We start from the raw sequence: 6,048 nt of genomic DNA on the forward strand, positions 1-6,048 counted from the left end.
TTTTCAACCCAGGAAAATCTTATACGCCCAGTCGTCTTATACGCCAGAAAATACGATACATCTTTAAAGGCCTTATCTCTAGATACAGTTACACTGGAGGTTGTTTTCAACAGAGGAATAGAACATAAGGAGAACATAATTCAACCCATAGCATTTTCCATCCTTAAAATATTCCACTTTTTCTGATTTTTCTCCAATGCTTAGGCATTGCATTATTTTCTTACGGCTGCTTTAACAAATGCCTACAGATTTGGTGGCTTAAAAGAACAGGAATGTATTCTCTCACCGTTCTAAGGCCAGAAGCCCCCAGTCAGCTGACATCACTGGGCGAATGTCAGGCTGTCAGGAGGGTCACACTCCTTCTGGAGGCTCTAAGCGCTAAGGGAGAATCTATCTGTCCCTTCTCTCCTCCAGCGTGACCTGTGGCCACATCACAGCAACCGCTGCCTCTGTAGTTTGTTTCCTCTTCTGTGTGTCGGCTTTTTCTTTACCCCTCTCCTAAGGACAACTGCCATTGCATTTAAGGACCACCCAGATAATCCAGAATAACTCCCCATCTCAATTATGTCTGTAAAGATACTTTTTCCCAAATCACGTAACATGTTTAGATTCCAGGGATCAGGACCTGATAGTTTTGGAGACCATGATGCAACCTACCGCAGGTACACTGTTCATATGCTATCATACGGTGTTATAATAGTGACCTCAACCTTGGAGAGGAGCCCTTGTTGGAAGGGCAAGAGACCCGGAGGAGTCTTTCCTGGTCATGTCCAGGCAGGATCACACCCTTCCAACCATTCTCCAGATGGGCTGGCTCCTTCCTTTCCCATGACCTTCTCCTTGGACCTGCAGGGAGGAGTGAGGTCTGGGAAGCCAAGGAGTCTCCTGGGGAGGAGACACTCGGATGGTCAGGGACAGGAAGAAAGGAGAGTGTGGAGAGTGTCTCTAGGCATTCCTATTTGGTGGCTGGTTAGAGGGGTGGGTACCTCACTCCTGAAAGCCATTTCACTGGCAATCCTTTGAGCAACATCCAGGAGTGGGGTCTTGGATAGGAAGACTTGCTTCCCCTTCTCTTATACAACAAGGCCTGACCCTCTCTGTGTCCTCTTATCATGACACTTACAACTTTTTCTCTCAATTACCTAGAACACCTAATGAATTTTAATGTGCTTATGAAGTCCAGAGAGCCAACTGTGTTGAAAATGAGCAATTTAAATCAACAGTGAAACCACCACTTGAAGCAGAAGTTACTGCTGAGCGAATCTTCACAGACAGTGCTTTATTAGGTCAGAGGGGCCGTGGTCCGCTTCGAGAATGGGAGAACTTCATTGGATCCTAATCTAATATCTAAGATTGTGTTCATCTGCTCTTCCTTCTTGCCATTTATGGTGAAAAAATGTGAGGCCAGTGCACCATAAAGTGTTTTGCTTCTCATTTCTAGTCCCATCCCAATTTTATTTTCGTGCCATGAGAGTAGAGGTTAAAAGATAATTAGCAAATTTCTTCTCCCACAGTGAGCAACGCCTCTGCTTACTTTACAAAGATCTGCCTGAACATTACTGCTTACTCTGAAAAAACTCAATATGTAGTATTAAAGCTGTCTCAGGCTTTTCAAAGTTTCATGTGTTTCTGGGACATGGTTATTTACCTTAGAATGCAGAAAAACTATCAGAAAAATGTCTTCAGGATAAAATGATAATCTCTTCAAGGAAACTGTGTCACTCAGATACCATAGTTAAGCGGTGGGGTGGGGGAGCTAGAGGGTAGGTTAGACAGAGATTTAAAAATATCACCATTTGGCATGGAGCCATAATTAATGCCTTGATACTTTGTGGCCTGAAGGGAGAGTGGGATCAAGTCAATCACTGAGGGGTGGATATTAACCTTCTCTTGTACTATCTAATGTGTGTTGATTCAAAAGTAGATTTGATTTCAATGGTTGCATGGACTCCTCTGGCACCAGGGAGATCAGCCAACTACAACCTTCCTTATCTCCTCTGGTGAAGGCCACCTTTGGGGACAGGTAAATCTCTTAGAGAAGCCGCTCTTTCCACCCCATTATTTTGGGTCCCCGGCAAAATTTTGCATTAAGTGAACGCACTCTTCAAGCTTTTCCTGGTCTCACTTACTCTCTGTGCCTCCCTTGTCCCAGTCCCCTTGCTAGAGGCTGTGCTCTTAGAGTAGGCATCTGGTGAGTTCACATTCTGTTGTTGATGGCTTTAAGATGCTGCTGCTCCTAGGAGTATTCTAAGGGGACTCCATCCAAAGGAACCCATCTCTAAGGGTGGATATTTTGGCTCTGGGGCAGCTACATAGAGAAGAAATTGTTCTCAGCAGGTTTGTTTTTCCAGGGTCAGTCAGTGACCCTGAAGACAGGGTCCCAGTTCTTTCAGACCTGGAACCAAGGCGCTGCCTACTTCACTTGTAAATAGGGCTGCTCATGATATGGGACATCCTTTGGGGGTTTTAATGTGCATTTATTGTGACTCATATTAACCACAGAATTTTCCATGGAAGTGGTACCTCAAGGACCTCTTTGTTCAAGGCCCAAATGTAATGAAAGGATCTTCCCACTTCTCAGTGTGGGTATTTGCAGTGTAAATGTTGGAGACTTCGTGCCTTTGTGCTGCGATGGCCAGTTTCCTGATGTCCTTGTAGGGTAAGGGCTCATCCTAAGAGTGAACGTGGTCTTCCCTGAAGGGTGAGCGGCCCAGTAGTCACCCCTGGGAGGAGGCAGATCCTCATAGAGGAAACGGGACTCTGGAAGCTGGGGACTTCTAAATCCCTCTGGGCTCGTTTTGTGAGTTTGGAATTCAAGGAGAATGTCAGGGGCTATATGCTTCTACTTCATTGAGTTCGTTTTCCTGAGATTCTTCTGTGACATTTTGACTTCCTTTTTTGTGTCCTAGGGTGCTTTCTCCTTTAATCCTGGGAGTGCTCAATCAGAAATTACAACCCAGCCAGGGGGTTAGGTAGGGGAGTGGGTTGAGAGGGGGTGTGAGGAAACCACTGGTGGGAGAGCTGTCCAAGGGTGTTCAGACCGGACTGTATTATGAACTTGCTTCATTCAGGGCTGTTTCAGGAGATACCTGTTCCTCTCACTTCTTTCATCATCACAAATGACCGTCCCTGCACACCCACTCACTGAGGCAGTGTCCCCAGTCTGCCGGCAGGCTACACTGCAGGCACCATTGAATAGGCAAGAGCCTACACAACATGGTGGCTTATTGCATACCCATCTCTAACCCTGGGAACCACCAGTTCAGCAGCCTCAGATTCCAGTCTCTTACTCCACTGGGAGAGCCTTCTCAGGCATGGGCCCAATTCTTTCAGGCCTGGCACCTAGCCTTTTCTACTTTAATTCCTGTTCCCAGACTATTTTGAGTAGAAACCCTACTAGGACGCAGTGTATCCTTTTGTTTGCTCATAATCTTCTTCCCCCTGAGTATGCCCCTCTCCCTAAAAGAATTTTACCTCACCAGTCCTCTGAGCTCCCTGTTGGGTCCTCCTCTTCCATGAAGTCACCCCAAATCTTTCCCTCCCCAGAACTCAAAGCGCTTTTCCCCTGATGAATTTTTGGTAATGAATCACGCATGCCTAATGACTTACTCCAATAATCATTTCATGGTGAGGGTAATACCCACTTCACTTAGCCTTGCGGGGCAGATATCTGTCTGCAGATAAGTCTCTGGAATATTAACTCTATTCTGCATAGTGGCTTTGATTTGGGCAGATATTTTTATCTATCTATCACCCATGTCAAATGCTTCCCATGAGGAAATCTGGCTGACCTTCAAAGGATGAAGAGCACAGAGCTCCCTTGGAAGCCAATGGAAGTGAATTTACTATCAGATTTTTTTTTAAAGTAAAAATGGGAGATAAATACAGTGTAGTTGTAAAACATATTTCATTGTGTTCTACATCATTTCATAAAATAAGCATAGTTCCCATTCTTCCATATGAATTTGTAACATTTTTGACTTCCTGATAACTCATGTAAGAAATGTTCAGGCCTACGACTTAATAAGCACTTGTTCTAAGAATAAGGTGAAAATGAAACACTCTCAGATGAAATGCTGCGCCATCAGAATAAAGCATGTGACATTCCAGGTACCGTCAGATGAAACAAACATGCAAAAAATCTGTCAGGGAGACCATCTTCTTTTTGAGAAAACAAATGCATTGCCTACCCAGAACCAGTAAGTTAGTGTGTGAATATAGTTTTGAATGTTGTGACATAAGAGTCCTGCACAACCAAACAAACCAGAAGTCTATGCATCTGAGTCAAAGGTAGCTTATCATTCGGCATCTGGAAATGTCTTATTTTGCTGAATCTGACCCCAAAGTATGGGAGGAGACACAGGGCAGCACCCAATAACCCTATTTATATAGCTTATTGACTTATCTAAGAAAAAAAAGCAAGTTACTCATTCATATTAGTCTGGTGGACTAATTCTAAAATCTGAGAATTTTGTTTATTCTGACTATTATATTTGGGACAAGGCTGGTAACATAATTTCCAAAGGAGAAACTCTTATTGGAGAGAAATAGAATGCATCATATGTTTATGCATTCTATTGTTTATATAATTTATAGTAAAAATGATTGTCTCTCTAGGTTCCGTATTAGGAGCATCAGAACCATCACCTAATAGGTAATTTTATTTTGTCTGATTTAAAATATTTATCAAATGAATTCACATACTCATGGACTTCCTCCAGTCCATGACTTCAAGTGTTTCATGGGGAGACTTGAGAAAAAAATGGTACATTTCAATAACATAAAAAAGGAATAGACTGTGATTCTAGAGCCCTGGGTTCTCTTTTCAGTTCAACCAGGTGGTCTTTTGTGTTGACAGTGACATTTTGACACACTGAAATGTGATCATTAATGACATTGTATTTGTGAAGAACGAAGTACTCTGATGTGTTTATCTTTTTAAGCAGATGATTTTAGCTGTAACATGAAGGGTCTCAACTTACACAAATTGCATGGTCTCTTTCCTGGTCACTGGGTCACAGGTGGCTTGCCATTTTGAGTTTGCAAATAAAGTGCATCTTGATAATTAGGTTAAAAGTAGACTGATCGCAGGCTGAGAGCACAAATTCAGCTCTCAGCAGGTGCCATCAAGAGTGCCCTTTTGCAGGAGAAAGCCACCAGCTTTGCACCTGCTCCCCACTCCCCCCGCCCCCCCCCCCAAGAGGAACCAGGTATTTGAAAGGCTGCCACAGAACTGACTCAACGAAATTGTTCACAAACCGGATGTGGCTTTGTTTCCTCTCTACTAGGGGCATGTATGTTGCCATCTCAACTGTACCTAACCTAACAGTAGAGACTGTATGTGAAAGGGCTCAGAGGAGCCCTTTTTAATAGCCAAGTGCCTGCAAGGATGCATTATTGCTTGAATTCTATCAGCAAACCCAATGCTGGCAGAACTGTTCTCCATATGTCACAGAGGGAGCAGAGGAAATGCAGACATCCCTCATCATTTTACCTAATAGTTCAATCTTTTCCTTGAGGTAATGCTGCGTTTGAGAAGTAAAACAAGAGAATGACTATAATCAATCATAAGATGGGGACAGTTGAGAGTCTGGCTAAAAATTATGAGCTACATCAGACTCTTCCTCATTCACAAAATGGAGAAATGGCTGGGAAGTCTATTTGGAACGGTGAACTGTGAGCGGGGTGTGGTCGACGGAAAAAGAACTCTGAAAATTATGGGACAGAAATACACCTGGGAAATTAAGGCAGGCACTCAATGTGCTAAACAAACAGGTTTCCTCTTCTCCTTAGTCATCCTGCTGTGGTTGGCCTGCAGTTCAAAGGTTCCTTCAGATGATCAGATGATACGTAGAATTGCAACAACTCCAAATCCTGAGAATCACTGAAGGGTTTGGGAGAGGAAGTGATTTCAGGGCTAGAAATGCAAGTTATTGTGTGCAAGGGTTGGTCTTTGAAGGGGAAAGGGTGGTTAACAAAGGGCCCGGAATTAGTGTGTGCATTTCCCGTTCTTACTTCCTTAAGTGACACCCTCAGGGCATCTCTGGC

This window comes from Eptesicus fuscus, chromosome 16 (genome assembly GCF_027574615.1).
Source record: "Eptesicus fuscus isolate TK198812 chromosome 16, DD_ASM_mEF_20220401, whole genome shotgun sequence".
Classification (NCBI taxonomy): Eukaryota; Metazoa; Chordata; class Mammalia; order Chiroptera; family Vespertilionidae; genus Eptesicus; species Eptesicus fuscus.